Source organism: Myxine glutinosa, chromosome 1 (assembly GCF_964187855.1).
Source record: "Myxine glutinosa chromosome 1, kmMyxGlut1.1, whole genome shotgun sequence".
Classification (NCBI taxonomy): Eukaryota; Metazoa; Chordata; class Myxini; order Myxiniformes; family Myxinidae; genus Myxine; species Myxine glutinosa.
This window is the reverse complement of record NC_136261.1, coordinates 32,739,688-32,765,833: the sequence shown is the minus strand read 5'-3', so window position 1 is coordinate 32,765,833 and position 26,146 is coordinate 32,739,688. Positions and strand designations below refer to the sequence as shown.

Sequence of the window (26,146 nt, the reverse complement as noted above, 5' to 3'; positions counted from 1 at the left end):
CGGACTCACTGTTCCCGGGCACGCCCGAACCTCCCGGGCACGCCCGGTCTCGTCTTTCCCGGGCATGCCCGCTCTCGCCTTTCCAGGGCTCGCCCAGAGCGTCCGGGCATGCCCGCTATCGCCTTTCCAGGGCTCGCCCAGAGCGTCCGGGCATGCCCGCTCTCGCCTTTCCAGTGCTCGTCCAGAGCGCCCGGGCACGCCCAGCCTCGACTTGCCAGGCCGCAGCCAAACATGCCCGGGCAGGTCCAGACTCGCCTTTCCAAGGCTCGCCCTTGACACCCGGGCATGCCCGGTATAGCTTTTGCCGGGCAAACTTCCCGACATAAATGTGTATATATATTGCTGCCCGATAAACGGGCTTTTGGTCAGAATACCTGAGCTGTTTTGTTTCAATAAAGCAACTCGGACGAATTCCGTCTTTGGTCGCGTCACTTCTTTCGACTCGCGTTGGAGCGCAGCTCCTTCAGTCTCCTTCCCAGTGTTAGTATGCATTGAGGCAGGTACAGTAAGGGTAGGCCTCATTGCAGCATGAAGTGCCGTGTCATGGGCCTAGGGCAAGTCTAGCAGGCCCGATGGAGGAGCTGGAGGGCGTGGCCGATAAGTTACAGCCAATGGGAGCTGAAGGGAGTGGCCAAGGGTAACCAACAAGGGGCTGTCACGACACGTGACCCCCAGCAGGCCAGTGGAGGCCAGTGGAACATTCGAGTTGGGGCTCCGGGAGGGCTATAAAACCCGGCCCGGACCCCCGTTCTCTCTCTCTCTCTGGCCCGGGACTCTGAATGCTCTCTCTGCCCTGACGACCTCTCTGCCTGGACTCCCTGCACGTGCGCTCTGCCTCGCTGACCTTGAGATATGCTCCTCGGATTCCTGTTACGTGCACGACTGTGATCAACGCCCCTGCCGCGAACATCTGTGGGGGTATCCGCCAAACGAGCCCGTCCGGGCAAACTGAACGAGCGGCCGCGCTCTCTTCCTCCCCTTTGGGCGCGTTCCCCTCTTCCTCCCCTTCCCCGAACGAGTCTGAGGGCCCTTGTCTGGGAATGTAAGTAAGGCCGTTACGGTTCTCCACTGTGTCCCTTTTCTCTGAATATTGCACATTTGTGAATAAATCCTGTGGTTCGTTTCCAACCTGGCCGTCATCGTCTTTTCACCATTGACCTAGCATTGCACGAATTAAAACCGCTCGATCGGGTTCCATAATGTTAACGGCAGGAGTTACACGATGCAAAAAGCGCTCGGGCGTTAAATACCAGCGTGACTCATGCGAGGTTCAGCCCCCGTTCTCATGGCTGCATGTGTCGAAGGTACTCGGGTCGTGACCGTTAACCCTTCCACGCGTTAGCTGTGGGTTCGGCGGCTGGAATTGCTTAGTAATCCGCCCCCCACGAGTGTAGTGTGGGTAGTGGCCTCGTGGACTCGAAGCTCGAGGGGGAGCAGGGCTTAACCCCCCCCCCCCCCCTCAGTACGTCGACGAGCTCGAGATCTGCAACAATATATATATATATATATATATATATATATATATATATATATATATATATATATATATACACTACATGGCCAAAAGTATATGGACACCCGAACATCAGACCCGTATGTGCTCGAAGAACATCTCATTCTAAAATCATGGGCATTAACATGGAGTTAGTCCCCCCTTTGCTGCTATAACATTGTGAATGAGCTTTCTGAGTGAATGAGTGAATGAGCTATATCCTTCCCTCTTCTGTGAAGGCTTTCCACTAGATGTTGGAACATTGCTGCGGGTATTTGCTTCCATTCAGCCACAAGAGCATTAGTGAGGTCGGGCACTGATGTTGGGCGATTAGGCATGACTCGCAGTCTGCGTTCCAATTCATCCCAAAGCTGTTTGACGGGGTTGAGGTCAGGGTTCTGTGCAGGCCAGTCAAGTTCTTCCACACCGATCTCGACAAACCATTTCTGTATGGACTTTGCTTTGCGCATGGAGGCATTGCCATGCTGAAACAGGAAAGGGCCTTCCCCAAACTGTTCCCACAAAGTTGGAAGCACACAATCATCTAGAATGTCATTGTATGCTGTAGCATTATTTCCCTTCACTGGAACTAAGTGCCCGAACCATGAAAAACAGCCCCAAACCATTATTCCTCCTCCACCAAACTTAACAGTTGGCACTATGCATTCAGGCAGGTAGCGGTCTTCTGGCATCTGCCAAACCCAGATTCTTCTGTCGGTCTGCCAGAAGGTAAAGCATGACTCATCACTCTAGAGAACGCGTTTCCACTGCTCCAGAGTCCAATGGCGGCGAGCTTCACACCACTTCAGCCGACGCTTGCCATTGCGCATCGTGATCTTAGGCTTGCATGCGGCTGCTCGGCCATGGAAACCCATTTCATGAAGCTCCCGACAAACAGTTGTTGTGCTGACGTTGCTTACAGAGGCAGTTTGGAACTCGGTAGTGAGTGTTGCAACCGAGGACAGACAATTTATACATGCTTCAGTACTCGGCGGTCCCGTTCTGTGAGCTTGTGTGCCCTACCAGTTCGCGGCTGAGCTGTTGTTGCTCCAAGATGGATCCACTTCACAATAACATCACTTACAGTTGACCAGGGCAGCTCTAGCCGGCCAGAAATTTGACGAACTGAATTGTTGGAAAGGTGGCATCCGATGACGGTGCCACGTTGAAAGACACTGAGCTCTTCAGTACGGCTCATTCTACTGCCAATGTTTGTCCATGGAGATTGCATGGCTGTGTGCTTGATTATATGTACCTGTCAGCAATGGGTGTGGCTGAAATAGCAGAATCCACTGATTAGAAGGGGTGTCCGCATACTTTTGGCCATGTAGTGTATATATATATATATATAATTAAAGAAATAAATATAAAAAAATATACATATATATATATACAGTCACGTGAAAAAGTAAGTACTCCTTGCCATCCACCGTTTGCCCTTCACGTGACTCGTGGTGGTCCCTCTCGGCTCTTCCCCCGTTGGTATTTTTGTGCACATAAGATTGTTCACGGTTCTGTTTAAATATTATTTAAATATGTATAACCTTTCCGCTTCAGTGTTTTACTCAGTGGTATTTTACAACACGCTGTTTTTCTTCCTATTTAAAAGGCTTTTCTCAATTTCCTCTCCAACTCATTCCACCTCAAAAAAAAGAAATTCAATATCTTACACGTCTCCCTCACTACTTGGTCTAAATTCACATTCATTCCATCCCTCCTCCATCATTCTGAACCGGATTGCTAACTTGAAAATCACAACAAACCCAATTTGTTTTCAATGTTCGTCTTTCATTAATCATCCACTTTCTAAACTCCCCTCTTGACCCTCCCATCCAAATCCCTCCCCTTGCACCGACACTCCTAAACTCCCCCCTTGCCCCGCCACTCTTAAACTCCCCCCCTGCCCCTCCACTCCTGAACTCCCCCCTTGCCCTTCCTCTCCTGAACTCCCCCCTTGCCCTTCCCCTCCTAAACTCCCCCCTCACTCCTCCCCTTCAAAACTCCCCCCCAACCCCTCCCATTCAAATCTCCCCCCATACCATTCCTCTCCAATTCTCCCTCCTCCCCCCTCCTCCTCAAAGCTGCCTCCTCCCCACTTCGTCTCCCTTCTATCTCATACCTCCACCCCCCCCCCAACCTTCTTCTTTCCTCTGCCCCCCCTCAAACAACCCCTCACTGTGCCTCATCCCTTCACCTTCAAACCTTTCATCCTCCTCATCCTTCCCTTTCTTGGAACTCTTCTGCAATCGCTGACACACAAACAACTGCTCTCCCTACCTCCCCCTCTCATCCTTCATCTTACCCTACTCCTCCCCTCCCCTGTCCTGTACCCGATGCTCCCCCTCTCTCTTCATTAACGGTATGGACCTCAAACATCCGGGGCCTTCGCTCAAACCTGACTGATCTCTCCATACAGGTTGCTTCTGTCAATCCAGACTTGATCTGCTTAACAGAGACTTTCCTCCTTCAAGATGTCTCTGATTCCTTAATATCTCTTCCTGGTTACTCCCTCCTCCGGTATGATAGACCTGAGCCTCGGCCTGGTGGTGGGGTGGCTATCTTTATCAAAAACTCTCTTCCTCACTCTCCTTGCACTGCCCTCTCTCCTCCTCACCCCCAGGAGTACCTCTGGCTACGGCTTCCTCTCCGCTCCCACCTTTTGTTCATATGTGTTCTGTACCGTCCCCCAAACAGTGATGACTCCATCTACATTTCACTGTCTGACAACATGGACCAACTTCTATCCACTCATCCCAACTCTCTCTTCCTCATATGTGGTGACTTCAATTGTCATCATGCCACCTGGTTGGGTGTGGGTTCCTCTCTCACCAGTCATGGCACCTCAGCAAAGGACTTCTGTGACTCACTGGGATTGACACAATCTGTCACTTTCCCGACCCGGATCTCAGCCAATGGAGTATCTTCTCTTCTAGACTTGGTTATGACTAACTTCCCTGCTAATGTCTGCTGCTCTTCTTCTGCTCCAATCGGTTCTTCTGATCATGTGCTTGTCAAAGTGGACATCTCTCTGGCCATTCTCAGAGAGCCTCCTCAGCGTCGACGAGTCTGGCATTTCACTCAGGCCGACTGGGACGGTCTTCAAGCAGCCATCAATCGTCTGGATTGGTCTCCCATCTCCACTGCCTCTGACATCAATTCTTCCTGGGAATACTTCCAAAGCAAACTGATCTCTCTCATGCACAGATTTATCCCATCTCGCCTTCAGTTGTCTTACCCTTCCTCCCGTCCATGGTACACTGAATCTTGTGGTGAGGCAGTTGCCCTGAAACAACTTGCCTTTGCCTCTTGGAAGGCTAATCCAACTGAAGGAAATCTCAGTTCCTTCCACCAAGCTCGGAACAAGTGTGTGTCTACCCTCAGGAGTGCCAGGAAGCACTATCTCTCCTCACTCAAGAATGAACTCTCAAACCTGTCTCCTTCCTCCAAATCCTGGTGGCGTCTGGTCAAGTCCGTTTCTGGTGTTTGTTCCCCCTCCATCCCCTCCCTTACCTCAAATGGCCACACAGTTGACATCGCACGTGACAAAGCCGAATGCCTCAACTCTGTGTTTGCCTCAAAATCCTTAGTCCCAAACCCATCTCTCTCTGTTCCCACCTTTCCCAATCGAACCAAACTGCTCCAGGAGTCTGTGACCTTCTCTCCTGACAAGGTGGAGGAGTTTTTGTCAAACCTCGACTCTGATTCTGCAACTGGACCAGATGGCATCAGCCCACGGGTCCTAAAATCCTGCTCTGCCGCTCTATCTCACCCTCTCTCTGTTCTTTTCACCCTATCTTTTTGCTCAAGGTCATCTGCCAGCATCCTGGAAATCAGCAAACATTACCGCTTTACACAAAAAAGGTGCAAAAACAGATCCTTGCAACTACAGACCAATCAGCCTGCTCCCAATTATCAGCAAAGTCATGGAATCCATCATTGCTTCGGATATGAAATCTTTCCTCTTCTCCAATGGCTTGATCTCTGATCATCAATTTGGTTTCAGACCAGGTCACTCTACTCTGGACATGCTGCTTCTGCTGTCTCAACAATGGATGGAGGTCCTCAATGCCAAACAGGAAATCAGAGTTGTCTCCCTTGACATATCACGTGCCTTCGATATGGTCTGGCACCCAGCTCTGCTCACCAAACTCTCCTCCTATGGTATCCATGGAAATCTCCATGCATGGCTTGCGGACTTCCTCTCTGGTCGTAGTCAACGTGTGGCCCTGAATGGATTTCTCTCATCTCCCCTTCCCGTTCAGGCTGGAGTTCCCCAAGGCAGTGTGCTGGGCCCTGTGCTTTTTCTGGTCTTTATCAATGATCTCTCCGACTCTCTGGAAAATCCTCTGTATCTCTTTGCTGATGACTCCACTCTGTGCCGCTCCATTCCTCTTCCCTCAGATCGGCAGTCTGCAGCCTCCTCACTCTCTGAAGACCTGGACAAAATCACAGACTGGTCAAACATGTGGAACATGTCTTTCAATCCTGACAAATCTCACACTCTTACTATGTCTCTCCGAAAAGATCGACTGGACAACCCTCCCATCTACTTTCTCAACAATCCTCTCCAAGAAGTTCTGTCGCTCAAGCTTTTGGGTCTCACCATCTGCCATGATCTTTCTTGGGAAAACCACATTTCCAAGCTGGCCTCCAAAGCCAGTCGCCGACTGGGCATCCTCCGTCGTGCGAAGTCCTTCCTAGGCACACCTGAGCTCCTCACCACATACAAGGCTTTCATCCGCAGCTCAATGGAATACTGTTCTCCCCTATGGGCTGGTGCTCCTGCCTCACACCTGGCTCGGCTTCACGCTGTTGAATCCAAAGCTTTCAGAATCATTGGAATCTCCCGCGATGAAGCTATCTCTGAGGGCCTTTCACTCACTCACCGCAGGCAGGTAGGTGGTCTTTCTGTCTTCTACCGACTCCTCTCCGGCCTTGCTCCCCCAGCTCTCTCTGTGCTCTGTCCCCCAAATATTCCTACAGGTCGCACAAGATCTGCCAGCCACCCTCTGATGGTTAAACTGCCGAAATCTCGGCTCTCTGCTCACCTTCACTCTTTCATTCCTCTTTTCTCCCGCCTCTGGAACAAACTCCCACACTCACTTCAATCACACTCCTCCCTCCAGGTCTTCAAAACAGCTGTCCACCACCATCTCTTATCTTCCCCCATCCAAAACCTTGATCTTTTCTACCCTCACTAATTCACCCCAGATCCACCTTGTTTGAAATTCCAACTTCTTTCCTGGAAGTCTTGGCAGTGTCCATATGTTTTATACCTCTCCCACCCCCCCCCCCCCTTCCCATGCCTCCCCCCCAAAGCCCTCTCCCTCCCACAGTTCTCTCGATGTCTCCATGTCTCTCGGTCCCTGCTCTCAAATGTTGTGTTTGTGTCCTTCCCCCTCTCTCCCCATCTTGTCTACCGCTCCCGATGTTATTTGTTTTGTGTGTCTGTTTGTCTTTCTGTGTGATTAATGTTCGCTCTTTCACGAGCCTCGATCTTGTATACTACAAAAAAAAAAAAAAAAAAAAAAAAGTACACCCCATGTAAAGTTTTGACTTTTTCAACATATTTCAACATACAGCTATTTGATCTTCATTTCAACAATATTGATAAAGGTGATATAATATAACAAATATCATGAAACATTTACATTTTATAGTCCATTGTATAATTTAAATAAAGATAAATGCAAATTTCGCATGTGGAAAAAGTAAGCACACCCTTGGGCATTTATCACTACTTCAAATACCTAAATTTAGAATCAGGTGCACCAGCTCAGGTGCAAATGATTAGAACTTCGTTGGAGAGGATCTTGGAGGAACCTGTCTTATTTAAACCTCAGACATTTAGTTTGGTTTGCTCTTTGTTGTTGAAGTGTGCGGCGTCACCATGCCGAGATCAAAAGAGCTCTCTGAGGCCTTCAGAAAGAAGGTCATAGATGCCTACGGGCCTGGGCAGCTCACCATCATATAATCCACTATGAATTCTTCATTGTACAAGAGGGTGCTTGAGGATAATGTGAGGCCATCTGTCGGAAAGTTGAAGCTCAACCGAAGGTGGACATTGCAACATGACAATGACCCTAAACATACCAGTAAATCCACCAAGGAATGGCTGAAAAGAAAGAAATGGAGGGTTTTGGAATGACCAAGTCATAGCCCGGATCTAAATCCCATCGAGATGTTGTGGGGGGATTTGAAACGAGCTGTGCATGCAAGAAAACCCTCAAACATCGCACCATTGAAAGAATTCTGCATGGAGGAGGGGGCAAAAATTTCTCCCAGTCGATGTCAGAGACTGGTAGACAGTTATAAGAAACGCCTACTTGAGGTTGTTTCTGCCAATGGGGGCAATACCACCTATTAGAGCCAAGGGTGTACTTACTTTTTTCACAGAAGGAAATTGCATCTGTTAATTTTTTGTTGAATAAATTATTGCAAAGTCAATTTTTCATTGTTTTTTGTTCAATTAGATCACCTTTATCTATACAACACACACAACATGCATTTTAAGGCCATTTTCCCTGCTAGAGCGGGGGTTAGCCTTGCGGTCCCCATGACAATCTTCTCCATTTTGCCCTATTTTCTGCATCTCTCCTTGTTAACCCCCTTGCCCGCATTTCTTCTTCCACCATCTTAAGCCAAGTCTTTCTCGGTCTTCCCCGTCCTCTACTTCCTTCTACATTCATTTCCATCAATCTTCTCAACCGGTCACTTTCATCCTTCCTCAACACATGACCACACCATCTCAACCTGTTCCTCTTCACAGCATCAATCACAGGCTCTATTCCCATCATCTTTCGCAATTCATCATTTGTCTTCCTCTCTCTCAACGATACTCCGCACATCCACCGAACCATTCACATTTCCACCCTTCATTGCTGCTCTACGTTCATTACCCATGTCTCGCTCCCATAAAACATAACACTTCTCACACATGCAGCATACACCTTTCCCTTCAGCTTCAACGACACTCCCCTCCTCATCAGCACGCCACTCAGTTCCCGAAACTTCTTCCATGCACATCTCACTCTTGCAACCGTTGCCGAGTCTGATCCACCTTCTCCATTCAGCATGTCTCTGAGGTAGCAAAATGTTTTCACACCTTCCAGCCTCACGCCGTCTCCAAGATCCAACTCAACATTTCCTCCATCTGCAGCTCCCTCTGTGCACACCTTACATTTGAATGTTGCTGCCACACCACTACATTTGTGATGAACCCACTCAGCGCACATTGTACATTGAATGGAGTTCACTCCGACACCCTTCCTGCACACAGCACATGGCCACTTCCCAGTTCTTTCCACCTCACCACATGCTTTACCACTTTCCATCACCTTCGTCTTTCCGATATTCACCTTCAGACCTTTTGTCTCCATACATTCCTTCCACTTGTTTATCTTTTCCTTCAGTCCATCCATACTTTCCACAATCAACACCAGATCATCTGCATACAACAACTCCCACAGTAAACCCTCCTTTACGTTTTGAGCCAGCACCTCCATCACAGCTACAAATAGTAATGGACTTAGTACCGACCCCTGATGCACTCCTACCTTCACCTCAAACTCACCACTGTTCCGGTCCTTCGTCCTTACAGCTGTGCGCGGTCTTTTGTACATTGCCATCACTGCACTGATCAACCATTCCACCACTCCTAACTTCCTCAATGCCCATGTCAATACTTCGTGTGGAACCCTATCGAATGCTTTCTCCAGATCAACAAACCCAAGAAACAACTTCTTCCTCTTCTCCATGTACTTCTCCTGCAAATGCCTCACAATAAAGAGCGCGTCTGTCGTTCCTCTTCCTGGCATAAATCCAAACTGCATTTCGTCGATCTTCTCCTTCTTCCTTATCCTCCGCTCCAACACCCCTTCCAATACCTTCATTCCATGCTCCAATAACTTTATCGCTCGGTACAAGCCACACTCCAGAGGGTCACCTTTCCCCTTGTATAGAGGGACGAGGGTACTCAGTTCCCAATCCACTAGAATGCGGCCTTCTTTCACCACCAGATTACAGATCTCTGTCATTCTCTTCACACCCCAACTTCCTGCTGCCTTCAACATATCTCCCACAACTCCCGTCGCCCTCCCGCTTTTCTACTCTTCATTGCTTTTATCGCTTCCTGAACTTCCTTCTCAGTTATCTTCTCTGCCAGTCCTAAAACTGGGTTACTCTCTATGTTGCCATCCCATTCATTCTCTGCATTCAACAGCATTTCCATATATCTCTTCCATCTTCCTTTAATTCCATCTGGGTCCACAACGATTTGTCCCACTTCATCCTTCAAGCAGCTCACCCCCATCACATCACACCTCTCTTTCGCTATCTGCTTTGCAATCCTGAATACCGCTCTCTGACCCTCTTCCAAATCCAAGCTTTCTCCGAACATTTTCCGACATGCCTCCTGCGCCTTTGCTACCTCTTTCGTTGCAGCCTTCTTGGCTGCCTTATAACTTTCATACTCTGCTTTTTCTGCTGCCGTACCCTTCGCCTTCTGCCACTCCTTGGCAGAAGATATCACCTTTATCTATAAAAATAAAAATAAAAACCACCTTTAGAGGCCATTTTTTCCCCGCAAGCGGGGGTTGGCCTTTTTCGGGAACTGTGGTTGTTGTTGTTTTTCGGTCCCCTTTTTGAAGCAATGTTTTACGGCCAGATGCCCTTCCTGACGCCAACCCTTTTTGCCGCCTTTAACGACAAGCAGGGAATTACCAGTGAACTGGTACTCAATTAGCTGACCTCGGAAGGATGATCAGGCTGAGTCAACCCCCCTGGCGTTAATTCAGCGATTGACCGGGATTCGAACCCAGGATCCTAGGATCCTAAGCCGGCACCCTAGCCGCTAGCCCAACACCAGGGACTTTATCCTTTATCCTTTATTAACCTTTATCTATAGATACTGTTTAAATGAAGATCAAATATTGATATGTCAACATATGTTAAAAAGATTTTTTTTAAACATTTCATGGGGTGTACTTACTTTTTCCACATGCGAAATTTGCATTTATGTTTATTTAAATTATACAATGGACGACAAAATGTAAATGTTTCATGATATTTGTTTTATTATATCACCTTTATCTATCAATATTGTTGAAATGAAGATCAAATCGCTGTATGTTGAAAAAGTCAAAACTTTACATGGGGTGTACTTACTTTGTCACGTGACTATATATATATATATATACAGTAATACCCCGGCCTACGTCATTAATTGGTTCCATAAGTTGTGACGTAACTCGGTTTTTGACGTAAACCAGGCGTAATGTCTTAAAAATGCCTTAAAATGAAGACAAACACCGTAATTCGTAAAACTAGAGTAAACAAGAAACAAAACAAACAAACAGAGTGAAAACTGAGTACTCCCTTTCAGCGTGCGTCACTGCCGAGCCCCCTTCGGTGCCCAGCAATGACGATTTGCTATGCCTGGAGATTAGGGTGGGCTTCAAAAAATCAAAATGCAGATCTTCTCCGGGACATGGTCTATTTTTGTTCCTTTTGGTGTCAAAGGAAACCACACCAAATTTGAATGGAATCCAATAATATTTAGGGGTGCCACATCAGTGATGAAATTTCCCCCATGCAAAAATAGGAATTCCCATTTTTTGGGCTGTATATACACAAAATAAATACATAATTATATATATACATTAAATATAATATTAAAAATAAATATATAGTAAATATACATTAAATAATAATAATATATATTATATTATACATTATATATACAATTATACGATAGACAATTATACAAATATAGACAAATATAATACATTAAATAATATATTAAAAATAAATATAATATATTAAAATTTAAATATAATAAATAAATATATAGTTATACAATATATATACATTATAATTAAATATACATTAAATGTATACATAAAATATACATTAAATAATAAATATACATAAATACACATTATACATTATATATATAGTTATATACAATATATTATACATACAGTTTTGAGACTTCCTATGATCACTATCTGGGCAATTTTCATGCATGTTTTGTACAGGTTCCCGGGGTCAGGGGTACGCTTTTTTAGTGTGTAATATGGAGGCCTAACTTATTGACAGTGGCTCTTTTGTAGAGAGTGACCCTGTGGAGTAAGAATTAACAGGATTTTACCCACATTCTTGCGTATTTTGCAGATATGGCATGTGCTAGTACCAGTGTTTCATTGAAAACTCGGGCTCAGGATAATGTGTATCTCATTGGGTCCACTTCTGGAGATGCCATCAAAGGTGCCAAGCTCCCGACTGTGCATCAATCTCTTGTCCTGTTTTTTCATCACCTGAAGAAGGAGAATCGCACTGCCCGGGAGAGTGCAACCCTCACCATTGAAGAGGTTGTGAAGTTCTGGGAAAAAGCTCACCTACCTACAACGACGAAGCAGCACTGCATCCATCGTTTGGAGAGGCTATATGAAGAATGGAGGAGCCTCCAAAAAGGTGCAAAGCGGGGTGGTGCGACCCAAGAGAAAAAGGAAGCATCCTTCAAGGCCTCCTTGGAGAAGACGTTTGATCTTAGGCATGCAGATTCGGAGGCCATAATCACCAACCCCGAGGACAGGAAGTTTCTTCACGATCAATTCTCAGAGAGGAAGGCTTCAATGGGATCTGTAGACACTGTGTTGGAAGCAAAAACGAAGCGAAAGAAAGAAAGGGAAGAAAAGGAGGAAGACTAAGGCAGAGAAGGAAAATAAGAGACAGGAAATGGTCATGAAGGGTGCTACTGCTATGGAAGTCACAGACTCAGACTCTGACTCTGAGACCACGGCACAGGCTGGTTCTTCATCATCTGATGGTGGGATATCTCGTCCCAAGAAAAGAAGGCCTATCAACATTGTCACTCCTGAAGTCGCAGCTTCTTTGGATCGTGCGAAAACAAGTGACCGAATGGCTGTCCACAACTTGGCATCCATTTGTAGAGCAGTAGGATGGGATCCTGCAGAGCTGGCACTGAACCGATGGACAGTGCGGCGGAATCGCATGATGCATCGATGCAAAACCATGGACGAAATAAAAGAAGCATTTCATCATAATGTGCAGGGTCCTTTAGTGGTCCATTGGGATGGAAAGCTTCTTCCCGATGTCACTGGAGATTTTGTGCATGTGAAGGTGGATCGTCTTCCAATCCTTGTGTCCAACCAGTACCATGGAATGGAGCAGCTGTTGAATGTTCCCAAGTTACCTGACGGGGGAGGAGAAGCTATGGCAACCGCTGTAGTGGACACACTGAAGAGCTGGAACCTTGTGGGCAAGGTGAAGGCTTTGTCTTTTGACACAACGGCCAGCAATTCAGGTGTTCATGGAGGGGCTGCTGTCCTCATTGAAAAGAAGCTACAGACTGAACTAATTAATTTGGCTTGCCGCCATCATGCGCACGAAATCATTCTGGGAGATGTTTTCACCACTCTTTTCGGTCCTTCATCAGGCCCTGACATCCAGCTTTTTAAGCGGTTTCAGGCGGAGTGGCCGTCCATTGCCCATCACCAACCAAAAAATGGATTCACAGATCCTGATACGGCAGCTGAGTTTGCACAGAACAATGACATGATGGATGAAGCTCTGGAATTTGCTCTTGTGTGTTTGAAAGATCAGCAGCCACGAGATGATTATCGTGAACTCCTAGAACTGACTGTCATCTACATGGGAGGAATCCCACCTCGTGGAATCCAGATCATGGCTCCAGGAGCAATGCACAGAGCCAGATGGATGGCAAAAGCACTATATTCACTACAGGTGTTCATGTTTCGGTCAGAGTTCCACTTGACACTTCGAGAGGCGAGAGAACTCCGAGCCTTCAACATTTTTGTCTGCCTTGTGTATGTACAGGCTTGGTTTCGGGCTCCACAAGCTATTGTGGCTCCCCTGAATGACATTAACCTCTTCAAGAAGTTGGAAAAGTTTGAACAAATCAATCAGAAGATGGCTCAGGCAGCCTTGAAGGCACTTGGCCGCCACACGTGGTACATGAGCCCAGTACTAGTGGCATTTGCATTCTTTGACACCAGAATTGACAAAGAAAGCAAGATCAATATGATTGAAGCATTGAAAAATGACGGTGAAAACCCCTCTCCAAAGAGACCAGCTATCAAACAAGGAACCGCCCTGTCAATCGCTGGCCTCATAACAAAACACACCAAGCATTTCTTCAGCATCCTAGGGACCCCAACTGATTGGATGGATAAGGATCCTGGTTCATGGGAGCAAGAAACCAGCTTTCAGGAAGCAAAGAAAGCCGCCAGTGGCTTAGTCGTGGTGAACGACAGGGCAGAAAGGGGTGTCGCATTGATACAAGACTACAATAAGCTCCTTACAAAGGATGAAGAGCAAAAGCAAGCTCTGCTCCAAGTTGTTGCTGCTCACAGGAAGATGTACCCCGATGCCAGGAAGGCAACAGTGGTGAAACAGGCCCAGAAATAGGAGTTACATTTCTCATTATATTTGGGTTTTTTAATATTATGTGATATGGTGTCTCTTCATTTTATGAACTGAACATTTGGATTGTTATCATTGAATTTGAGTTTTCATAGCAATATAGTGCTATTTGTGCAGCTATTGTAACTTGTGTTTGCTAGAATACAAAGAAAGTGAGTGGAGGGTGGATTTTCATGAAACAAACTTCTGGTCTTGCTTTCGATCCATATATAGAAAAGTTTTGTAGACACCTTTAGTTTGAAGGCTGATGTGGCACCCCTAAATAAAATCAGATTGCTTTCATATTTGGTGTCTTTTCATTTTGGAACAAAAGGAACAACATAAAGCCATGTCCCAGTAAATATTTTAAAAAAATTATTTTGAGCACCACCCTACTGGAGATGGCATAGGAAAGGTGCGGTGTACAATAACTAGAGGAGGCTGCAGCTTCGCCCTGAATCTTTGCCGCTCCCCGTCGGGAGTCCCTCCGTTGTTTTCTATCGGTCGGGCCATTCCACATACTCATGCACCCAACCAAGCACTTCTTGCTACTCCCTGCACCACAGATGTCAATTTCCAAACAATTGACCTCCTCCCTCTACCTAACTTTAAACTACCCTCCCCGGGTATTCGTGAAGGGGTCCATCCTCCCCCATCTACTCCTTCGCACCATGCACTCCACACCACTCATTCCACACACAATTTATTCCCACACACCAAGTATTCTCTCCATTTATCCACTTGCACCCCATGCAAGTCAATCACTCAACACCATTACACATGTCCTCAATACACCACTCATACACTTTCTCCGGTCATCCCAGACCATTGCCTCATTTCACCAAGTTCAACGATAACCAGATTCTCACACACACAACCATTCTCGACCAATGCCTCATTTCACCAAGCCCAAGAGGCACCCACAATTACACACACACAGCATCATCTAACTAACTACTTCCCTCTAATACTTGTGCTTTCCCTGTCTTCCCTTATACTAAGCACTTCCCTCGTCATTAACATCCTTCTAATCTGACTCCGTCCCCTCTACCTGTATCAATGTCTCTACTTAAATCTCGGTCTCCCATTGTCATCCTTCTAAATCCCTAACAATATCCTAGCCCGCCCTCGGCTAGTTCACACTGCCAAACCCCATAAATCTACTGCTCCTTTGCCCCAACGTGAGGGATGGTAGAGCTACCATCCCTCTACATCGGACTCCATCTCCCACTATCACCCCCCAGTCCTCTCGCACTATGAGCCCCCGTCATTGGAGGTACTGGGTCCTGCCTATATATATATATACAAACGTATACTGTACGTCCGAGCTGGCATCGTCATGTTTCGCCGTTGCCACGTCACGTTGGTTGTTTTACACAGTAAAGGAATAATCACAAAAATACCAGCGAAAGGCAAAGCAAGCAAGCGACTGCAGCACAGGACAAAATGCATATGGCGTCGCCTTTGTTTTGAATGAGAACCAGCAGCCCTTGGTTTCCGGTCCCTTGGTTTCCGGTCCCTGGAGCAAGGAAACGTCTTGGAGCTCTGCACGGCAGCAAAGGTTATAGTATTTTTTCCATTCATGTCTTCGTCAATTTCTACTCGTTTTTTATTGTGCATGTGTTGCAGGGTGTTTTCCAGTTGGTGTTGATTTGCAATTCTTGCAAACTTTTGTATAATTTAATCGTTTTCTGTCCCACCGCGTGCGCGGCCTGGTTTCTCTCGGCTTCCCTTCCCCCATAGGTGTTCTGTGAATTTAAGTTCTTTCCTTCGCTGTATTGCTTATTTCTTAGATTTTCACTTCTCCCCCTAACTTCCCCGAACATCGACCACTTGTCTAACGTTTTATATCTCTTCAAAGTCTCTTCACGTCTCTTCTCGTCACGTCACGTCTCTTCAAAGCTGTCCATGCGCGCACGCTTTCGAAGTTAAGTAACTTTACAATTCTGTTTTTGTCGAAACTGTATCTTTCTTTCGGTGTGCGTAACTATTAGTGTGTCTTTAATAGTATTCTTGGTGTTGGTTTTTCATACCTGTGTACAGAATCGTCGGTTAGTTCGTGTCGCGTATTCTGACGCCTAGTGTAGTACTAGTAGGCTACCGTGTCTGTAGTACTAGTACAGTGTGTCAGTGTAGTACTGACGTGAAGTACAGTGTGTCAGTGTAGTACTGACGCTATCGTGTCAGTGTAGTACTGACGCCTAGTGTAGTACTAGTAGGCTACCGTGTCTGACCTTGGCTTGAGGCTTTGTTTCTGTCTCAGCGGTTCTTCGATTGCGCTCGCAATTACTTTCGGTCTCTATTTTTCACGTTTCACGTTCGGTCTCTGTCTCTGTTTTCATCTCAACGAACAAAAAAAAAAAAAAAAAAAAAAAAAATCCCTTCTCTGTTCTTATCCGTTGTTCGTTCTTATTTGTTCGTTGGAGCTTCGACCACACTGTTCGTGATCACGTGTTCACGTCGTTAAAAAATGTTTCGACTGTCCCCTGAAGAACTGTATTCTGTCATATACCTTAACACCTTTTTCTTCTTCTTCTAGAAAAGAATGCTTTCGACTTGCTCACCAAATCTATTCATTCCAAAAAAAAAATTCCATCTCTTACAGTTACAGTGCCTCTTTCATCCATTTCCTAAACTCTCCAGAACTCCAACCATCCTTCAGCGTCCTCAAACGTATTTTTGAGTCGAAGGTCTCAAGAAACTCATTTTGCAATAAATGTTCATTTCCCATTAATCGTACACTTTCTAAAATCCAATCTCACCCCTCCCCTCCAAATCTTCCCCATCACCCCTTCCCTCCAAAACTTCCCCATCACCCCTTCCCTCAAAAACTTCCCCATCACCCCTCCCCTTCAAAACTTGCCCATCACCCCTCCCCTCCAAATCCACCCCCTTGCCCCTCCCCTCCAAATCTTCCCCATCACCCATCTCTTTCAAATATTCCCCCTTGCTCCTCCCCTCCAAATCTTCCCCATCACCCATCCCTTTCAAATCTTCCCCCTTGCCCCTCCCCTCCAAATCTTCCCCATCACCCATCCCTTTCAGATCTCCCCCCTTGCCCCTTCCCTCCTAAACTCCCCCCACACCCCTCCCCTCCGAGACCCTCCCTCACTCCTCCCCTCCTAGACTCCCCTCTCACCCCTCCTCCTCAAAGCGTCCTCCCCGCTTCTTCCCCCTTCCAACTTTCACCTTCATCTCCCTCACTCTTCCCCCTCCTCAAATAACACCTCACTGCGCCTCACCCAATCACCATCAAACCTTTGTCCGCCCCATTCTTCCCTTTCTCCAAGCTATTCTGAAATCTCTGATACACCTTCAACAGCTCTCCCTACCTCTTCCTCCTCTTCCACATCTTACCCTACCGCTCCCCCCCCCCCCCCTGTTCTGTATCCGATGCTCCCCCTTCCCCTTCTTTAACAGTATGGAACTCAAACATCCGGGGCCTTCGCTCAAATTTGACTGATCTCTCCATACAGGTTGCTTCTGATAAACCAGACGTGATCTGCTTAACAGAAACTTTCCTCCTTCATGATGTCTCTGATTCCTTGGTATCTCTCCCAGGTTACTCCCTCCTCCGGTATGATAGACCTGAGCCTCGTCCTGGAGGGGGAGTTGCTATCTTTATAAAAAACTCTCTTCCTCACTCGCCCTGCACTGCCCTCTCTCCACCTCACCCCCAGGAATACCTTTGGCTACGGCTTCCCCTTCGCTCCCACCTTTTGTTCATATGTGTGTTGTACCGTCCACCAAACAGTCATGACTCCATCTACATCTCGCTGTCTGATAATATGGACCAACTTCTATCCACCCATCCCAACTCTCTCTTCCTCATATGTGGTGATTTCAATTGTCACCATGCCAGTTGACTGGGTGTGGGTTCCTCTCTCACCAGCCATGGCTCTTAAGCAAAGGATTTCTGTAACTCACTGGGACTGACACAATCTGTCAATTTCCCGACCCGGATCTCAGTCAACGGAGCATCTTCTCTTCTGGACTTGGTTATGACAAACTTCCCTGAAAATGTCTGCTGCTCTTCTTCTGCTCCAATCGGCTCATCTGATCATGTGCTTGTTAAAGTGGACATCTCTCTGACCATTCTCAGAGACCCTCCTCAGCGTCGACGAGTCTGGCATTTCACTCAGGCCAACTGGCACGGTCTTCAAGCAGCCATCAATCATCTGGACTGGTCTCCCATCTCTACCGCCTCTGACATCAACTCATCCTGGGAATTCTTCCAAAGTAAATTGCTCTCTCTCATGCACAGATTTATCCCATCTCGTCTTCAGTTGTCATACCCTTCCTCCCGTCCATGGTACACGGAATCTTGTGGTGAGGCTATTGCCCAGAAACAACTTGCTTTCGTCTCCTGGAAAGCAAATCCAACGGAAGGAAATCTCATTTCCTTTCACAAAGCCCGAATGTATATATATAACAATATCTCTCCGTTCTCAGGACAGAACTCTCTTATCTGTCTCCCTCTTACAAATCCTGGTGGCGTCTGGTCAAATCTGTTTCTGGTGTTTGTTCCCCCTCCATCCCCTCCCTCACCTCAAACGGCCACATGGCTGATTCCGCATGTGAAAAAGCTGAATGCCTCAACTCTGTGTTTGCCTCTAAATATTGTGTCCCAAACCCATCCCTCTCTGTACCCACCATACCCAGTCGTACCCAGCTGCTCCTGGACTCTGTGTCCTCTCCTCCTGACAAGGTGGAAAAGTTTCTGTCAACCCTCGACTGATTCTGCAACTGGACCTGACGGCATCAGCCCACGGGTCCTAAAATCCTGTTCTTCCGCTCTTTCACTCCCTCTCTCTGTTCTCTTCACCCTCTCTTTTGCTCAAGGTCATCTGCCATCTGCTTGGAAATCTGCCAACATCACCGCTTTGCACAAAAAAGGTGCAAAAACAGATCCCAGCAACTACAGACCAATCAGCCTTCTCCCAATTATCAGCAAAGTCATGGAATCCATCATTGCTTCAGATATGAAATCTTTCCTCTTCTCCAATGGCTTGATCTCTGATCATCAATTTGGTTTCAGACCTGGTCACTCTACTCTGGACATGCTGCTTCTGCTTTCTCAACAATGGATGGAGGTCCTCAATGCCAAACAGGAAATTAGAGCTGTCTCCCTTGACATATCACGTGCCTTCGATACGGTCTGGCACCCCGCTCTGCTCACCAAACTCTCCTCTTTTGGTATCCATGGAAATTTCCACGCATGGCTGGCGGACTTCCTCTCTAGTCGAAGTCAACGTGTGGCCCTGAATGGGTTTCTCTCATCTCCTCTTCCTGTTCAGGCTGGAGTTCCCCAAGGCAGTGTGCTGGGCCCTGTGCTTTTTCTGGTCTTCATCAATGATCTCTCTGACTCTCTTGAAAATCCTCTCTATCGCTTTGCTGATGACTCTACTCTCTGTCGCTCCATTCTTCATCCCTCAGATCGGCAGTCTGTAGCCTCCTCACTCTCTGCAGACCTGGACAAAATCACAGACTGGGCATACAAGTGGAACATGTCTTTCAATCCTGACAAATCTCACACTCTTACGATGTCTCTCCGAAAAGACCGACTGTAGAACCCTCCCATCCACTTTCTGAATAATCCTCTCCAAGAAGTTTTGTCACTCAAGCTTTTGGGTCTCACTATATGCCATGATCTTTCCTGTTAAAACCACATTTCAAATCTGGCCTCCAAAGCCAGTCGCCGACTGGGCATCGTCCGTTGTGCGAAGTCCTTCCTTGGCACACCTGAGCTCCTCACCACATACAAGGCTTTCATCCGCAGCTCAATGGAATACTGCTCTCCCCTCTGGGCTGGTGCACCTTCCTCACACCTAGCTCGTCTTCACGCTGTTGAAACCAAAGCATTCAGAATCATTGGAATCTCCCGCGATGAAGCTAACTCCAAGGGCCTCTCACTCACTCACCGCAGGCAGGTTGGTGGTCTTTCCGTCTTCTACCGACTCCTCTCTGGCCTTGCCCCCCCAGCTCTCTCTGGGCTCTGTCCAGCAAATATTCCTACAGGTCGCACAAGATCTGCCTGCAACCCTCATGGTTAAACTGCCAAAATCAAGATTCTCTGCTCACCTTCACTCCTTCATTCCTCTTTTCTCCCGCCTCTGGAACAAACTCCCTCACTCTCTTCAATCCCACTCCACCCTCCAGGTCTTTAAAACAGCTGTTCACCACCATCTCTTATCTTCCCCCATCCAAAACATTGATCTTTTCTATCCCCGCTAATTTCACCCCAATTCCACTTTTTTGAAATACCAACTTCTGTCCTGGAAGTCCTTGGTGTCCTTGTGTTTGATACTTCTGCCACCCCCCTCCCCCAAGCCCTCTCCCTCCAAACACATCTCCCTGCTCTTAAATGTTGTGTGCCCTCAAGTGTTTGTGTGCTTCCCCTTCTCTTGTCTTCCGCTCCCTCTTTTTATATATTTTGTTTGTCTGATTGATTTGTTTGTGAAGTAAATGTCAGCTCTTTCACGAGCCTCGATCCAGTATACAAAAAAAAGAAGAAAAAAAAAAAAAAAAAAAAAAAGCTACGTGAACGTATTGTTATGAATTTGGTAATGCAACATCTAGAGCTAGGTAGATCTGAATAGGTAGGTATTCGGCTGTCGTGACAGGGACTCTACATGTAATAAGTTCTTGATGTTTAGGCGTTTGTCGGGGTAAGATGTATGATTGTGGATCTACCTGGAGGTCCGAGTGTTAAATAGTGAGGGATTAAAGGTAACGCCCCTGTGAGTATCACCTAGTAATCAAACCTTTGTCCTTTATGGCACTGCAAACCACATAAACATTAGTTAGGTCCTTAGCGCAACATTAAATAATCCCCTTTCCCTGACAAGGACTTCGTATTAAATTGACAGGAAACCAGGTCAAAAACACCACCACGATTGGCCGCCACCGTGTACACCTCCAAAGGCCTACAAACCTGGCCGGCACGTGTTATGCCAGGACCGCAGGGTCGCGTAACGGGGGAGATGTCAGGAGTCGCGGGAGGCTTTGATTGGCTGAGGAGTGCGCAATGTGACGTCATCGGCCACCAATATAGGCGACGGTCGGACGCCATTTCAGGAGTTGTTGAGTCGCAAGTCACACGTTGTTGAGTCTCTCTGAGCAGACGCGGGCAGTTGAGTTGAGTTCGTGGCAGGCACTGGGAGACGCAGGCAGGCACCAGAGAGTTGAGCGGTGGTGGAGAGTTGGAGAGGACACGCCATTCCAGTCGCAGTTCGAGTGCAGTTCGGGTTGTAGGGAGTCGCAGGAGACACACGAGAGCACACCCAGTTGGCACTGAGCAGTTCGTTGGCACTTGGCTGCCAGCACTCCCGCGTCGAGTCGAGTGGAGTTGAAAGGAGTCCTTCCTGTCCCTGGTCAAGTGGAGCCGCTGGCCTGCGTCGGACGCGTGGTGCTTGGAGCGAGGGGCCTCGTGGTGTGCGATCGGGCCGGAAGGAGCGGTGCTGGACACCAACAATACAAGACGACAAAGACAGATAAGCCCGATCTCCGCGTATATTTTGAACGACGGGACGTGTTATTTTCGTGATTAATCTCCCTCGTTTGTGTTTGCTGTCAGTCGTGTGGGGACGTCCCGATTTAGGTTTATTAGAATTATTAGATTTACCGGCGGGCTTTTTCACTGGCTTTACTTTTCCTAATAAACCCTTATATTACTTTTTGTACATAATATCTGAACGCAGTTTTCCTGGGTGTTTCATTTTAATAGATAAGGTTGCGGAGCCTTCGCTGCGCCCCGCCATTCCGCGCGTTGGTGTTGAACTTGAGTCCGCCATTGAGTGTTCGCCTCGGGAGTTAAAGTCTCGCAAATCGGTCATCCGTAACTGTGGTGTTAATCACGGTTACGCGACAAGTGGTGTCAGGAGTGGGATTTGAACCCGTCGGACAAATTTTTTTGTCCGCGGCGAGACATCGACACGGTCGGGCGTACATTGCGTCCGACGTTCGAACGCAAAATTTGTATAGGCGAGGCGGAGAAATTTAATAATCAATTGGGCATACGGAGCGCGATATCGCGTCTTCGTCAAATTTAAATTGTGTTTTTGGTATTAAAATAAATACGCGCGCGGGAAACAACCTTCCGAAAGGCGGATGTCGGAGGTCGACGAAATGGAGGTGCGCAGCGAGGCCTCCGTCAGCGTCGGGAGTGAGCCGGAAATGGGGGATAAGGAGGATAGCGTTGGAACTTTCCCCGCCGCTGGGACGGCCCCGATAGATCTCCAGACAATAGTAAATTTAATAAAAGACATGAGGGCTCAGAGTGAGCGATTGGGGAACCGGATGGATGCTCAGGGTGAGCGACTGGAGAACCAAATGGAGGTAATGAGGGACGAAGCGAGGGCTCGGAGTGAAAAATTGGGGGCAAGGAGGGACGAAGCGAGGGCTCGGAGTGAAAAAATGGGGGCTCAGGAGCCGGGAATGGCAAAATTGGGAATTGCACAGGGAATGGCAATTGAAGTAAATGGGGAGACTGCAGGTGCAGAGGTGGACGGGGAATGTCCACAGGTGGATGGGGAATGTGTACAGGTAGATGGGGAAGGCCTGCAGGTAAACGTGGAGTGTCCACAGGTGAGCGGGGAAGGAAATTTGGAATGTGAGAGTTGTAATGGGGAATGTTTCCCACATTCTGGCCTGGTTGTTTATCGGGACCGTGTGGATGTCACAACACCCCAACCGGGGGATGAATTTGGAATTGTGCAGCACCAGGGCGGTGGTGCGGAGCAAGAGGGGGTAGAGTTTTTGGGGGTCCGTGCAATGGAGCCGGACCAGGTATTTATTGGGGATATTGATCAAAGCCTGGCGGGGCCAGGAATGATTTCTAATGATGAGGATGAGTTGATCCAGCGGCTGGAGACCTGTGACAGTCCCATGGAGGTAGAGCTTGTTCAGGCCCAAAGGAGTCTGGGGGAAGAGGTGAGTTGGTCCGAGGAGGTGGTTGGAATGACCGAGGGGACGCTCACTGTACACTGCTATTTGGAAACAGAGGCTCCAAAATTGGACAACCAGTTGGGGGAGTGTGTTGGCTCCGGGCTGGATTTGGATCTTGGAGGATCGGGAGATAGAGCTTCTGGAGATTTGGTCCCTGTAGGGAATTTGGATCAACTGCAGGGAGGGACAGAACAACCGGTGGTAGAGGTTGTTCCCTGCAGCTGCGGTTTGGCAGTGGGAATGAAAATTTGTAAAATAAAATTACAATGGGAAATTGATTTGGAGCAGCCATGGTTGGGATTGGTCCCCGGGCTGCGGGATCTGGATATGGAGAGGTCATGGGTGATGGCCTCGGGCAAAAGTTGCCCCTTTCAAAATTTGGGTATGCCGGCCAGCTGGGGGGCTGTGATGGCGAGATTTGGACGTGGGGTCCAGCCTTGGGTGTCGAGGTACGACCTGGGTCCCACGGGGGGTCTGGTGGAGTGTGGCGTCCCTTGTCCGTCGGGGCGCCGTCCGAGCTGGTGGCTCGGGCCGGCAGGGTCACCGGACCCTGGTGGGGGTTAAGACCTCCAGAGGGGTCCGAGGTGGTTTCTCAAGCCTGGGATGGCAAATATTGAGGACCACTAGGGGGAGGTGTTGTGGGTCGCGCTTTGGTGGTGGCACTGCGGACGGCCAACTTGGGACTGATGTGGTGACCACCCGGGCATGCGGCCTGGCACTCTCCTCCAGGGACTCTGGGACAACCAGCATGTGGTGACCTGGCATGGTGGTTGGTCTATGGACGCGGGTCAAACCGAATGGACAGGGATGGAGATAGCCTGCCGGACAACCATTGGGGCATCTGTGGAACGTGATGGTGTGAGTGACCTTCCACAGATGCTCCGTTGTGATTTATGGACTCTCGGGTTGGGAAGAGAGCCATGGGGATGTGAATCGGGAGATGTGTAACGAGCCGAGCATATGGGCCATGCTCGGCTGGCATGTGTATGGCAAAGCATCCTTCTTTGGTGAGGTTAGTGAAATGTGACAAATGGTTGGCATGGGTAATCTGTGGGTTAGATGGAAATTTAAGGGTGGATTTTGAAATGCCATGGTGGACACTGTACAGTGACGCCATTATTGATCCAGGTGTGTAGACCAAAGTGTTGGAGGCTGTGATGAAATTAATAGGGTAGCAAGGCACAGCTTTCAACTGGTTGCGGGGGCAACTGTGCTGATATTTGGGACGCGGGATGATGGGGATGTAGTTGTGTAGCCTGAGGGTCAACGTGGTGCTGTGCGTGTCCGAGGTGTGTGGACCATGTCTTCTGGGTGGGTCTCCTGGTGGAGCATGGCTGTTGACTGGACCTTGGTGTGGTCAAGTGTGGGTGAGCACTGGGGGGCTGCAGTTCTGTAGTCGGACTGGGGGATGATGGGGAGGTGCAGGGGACGTGGCTGTAGGGATGCCACGCACTGCGACCGTGCCCCCCAGGGCCGAGGTTGTGTGTGCGGTAGTGTGTGTTGTGGCAGCAAGTGCTCACCACATTGGCCAGCTGGGGCTGCTGCAGCTGTGTTCCTCGCAGGGGGGCCGAAGGATGGATGGTGGGTCGCACCCTTATGGACACTCATGGGCCATGTTGGCGTTTTGACTGCTCACCTTGTCCCGGTGACCCTTGCACGGTAGAGGTGCAGAGCTGTCGTGGCCACAGGTAGTTGTGTAGTGATGATCACCGTTGGATGCGGATCCACATACCTGCCAGTGTAGTGGGGACAAAAGAGAAATTTGGAAGTATTTGGTAGGCCCAATGTGAAATTTTGGGATTGTGAAGGGTGGATGACACTCTTGAACCTGACCAACCTGCAACTACCTGCACTTGAGGTGAGTGTTTTGAGGAGTACTGTCCCAGGCTTCAGGATTTGCTTTGGGAAATTGGGGACATGTAATTTGGAGTTGGGAGGCGGGTGAGAGTGATGACATGGCCGGTGAGGGGATGGAATGGGAGCCACAGTGTCTTGTGGGTGGCGTATGTTTTTGTATTGTGGTTAGGTGTTTTGATGTGGTCGTGAGAGTGGAACCTGGAGAGTGAGTGATGATTATTGGAGATAATGAGGGGTGATAATTGTGCTTTTGGAAATGTGCTTTTGGGAAGATGTGATGGTTTAAATGTGAACTGGGGGAATTTCACATGTAGCAGGCCATGGCAAGCCTTGTAACACCTTTTACACCATCTATGGAATTGTACTGAATTGTGCTGAGTTGTGTGGAGAATTGAATGGCAGTGGGGGAGGAAGTGTGTTTTGGGGTCTTGTGGGTGGGGAAGGTGTGTGTGTCCGCAGGTACAGAGCAAGCTCTGAGGAGCGATGCCTGCGGGCCCCCCTCTGCGGCAATTACCCCTGGCAGCCGGTGGTAACTGGAAATTGGAGCTCGTCGGTGGAGGGTCTGGTTGGGCGCCGCGGGGTGAGGAAGTCCCCCGGTGACCCGTGTTGCTGCGTGAAAGCAGGAGGCAAAGGAGCCTGGTGTGTGTGGAGACCCTCACCGGCGAGGTAACGGCGGAAAGGGGCTGTTGGGCTGTCACGGGGCCAAGAGGTAAAGGGGGGGGGGGGGGCAATAAATTTGTAAGTCGGTTGACTTGTTTTTGGGACTGCGGGCACCACAGCCTGATGCGCCCCCACCATCTTTTGTGCGGTACCTCCCCGCTGCCTAGTTGAGGAATGCACACACACGTGAATGACATCAATGCCATGGTCCTGCAGGGGGTGTATTGAAATAAGTGCTTTGTTGATTTTTGAAATGCCTTGATGACCTATGGAATGAGAATGAGTGGTTAAGGGGTCTGTGTTGCATGAATGTGGGCGAAATCCACCGAGCCGTGTCACTCACCTGTAACATCTGGACAGGGCCGTGGAAAATTTAGGGGGATGCATTGGGGATGGCCCCGCAGGTAAGGTTGTGTCTTGTGGCATCCACCGGGGGACGCGGTCTGTAGACCGGGGTATGTACAAAGGTTAGAGTTTTGAGTTTTGGAAAGATGGTTAAGTTTTGTGGTTAAGTTAGTGTTGTGTGTTGTTGTTTCCTCCCTCCACAGGAACAACGAAGAAGATGTACATACTTGCATGATGGTTAAGGGGTTCAGCATGTTAAGGAAGTGTAGGTAGGTAGTCCGACTCACTTCCCACAGCCCTTCCTGATTTATTTCGTAGGTTAATTAAGTGTGTGACAGTAAGTGTTAAGGCTGGAATGGTAGCCCTGCGGTGAACCTTGCAGGAGCTACGGTTCCAGGGGGG

At 48.3% G+C, this 26,146-nt stretch overlaps 1 protein-coding gene across 1 annotated transcript in view; it reads right to left on the bottom strand.

The window, feature by feature from the left end:
• The window catches only part of LOC137422500 (phosphatidylinositol 3-kinase regulatory subunit gamma), a 304,184-nt gene that overhangs the window by 139,484 nt on the left and 138,554 nt on the right, over nucleotides 1–26,146 (bottom strand).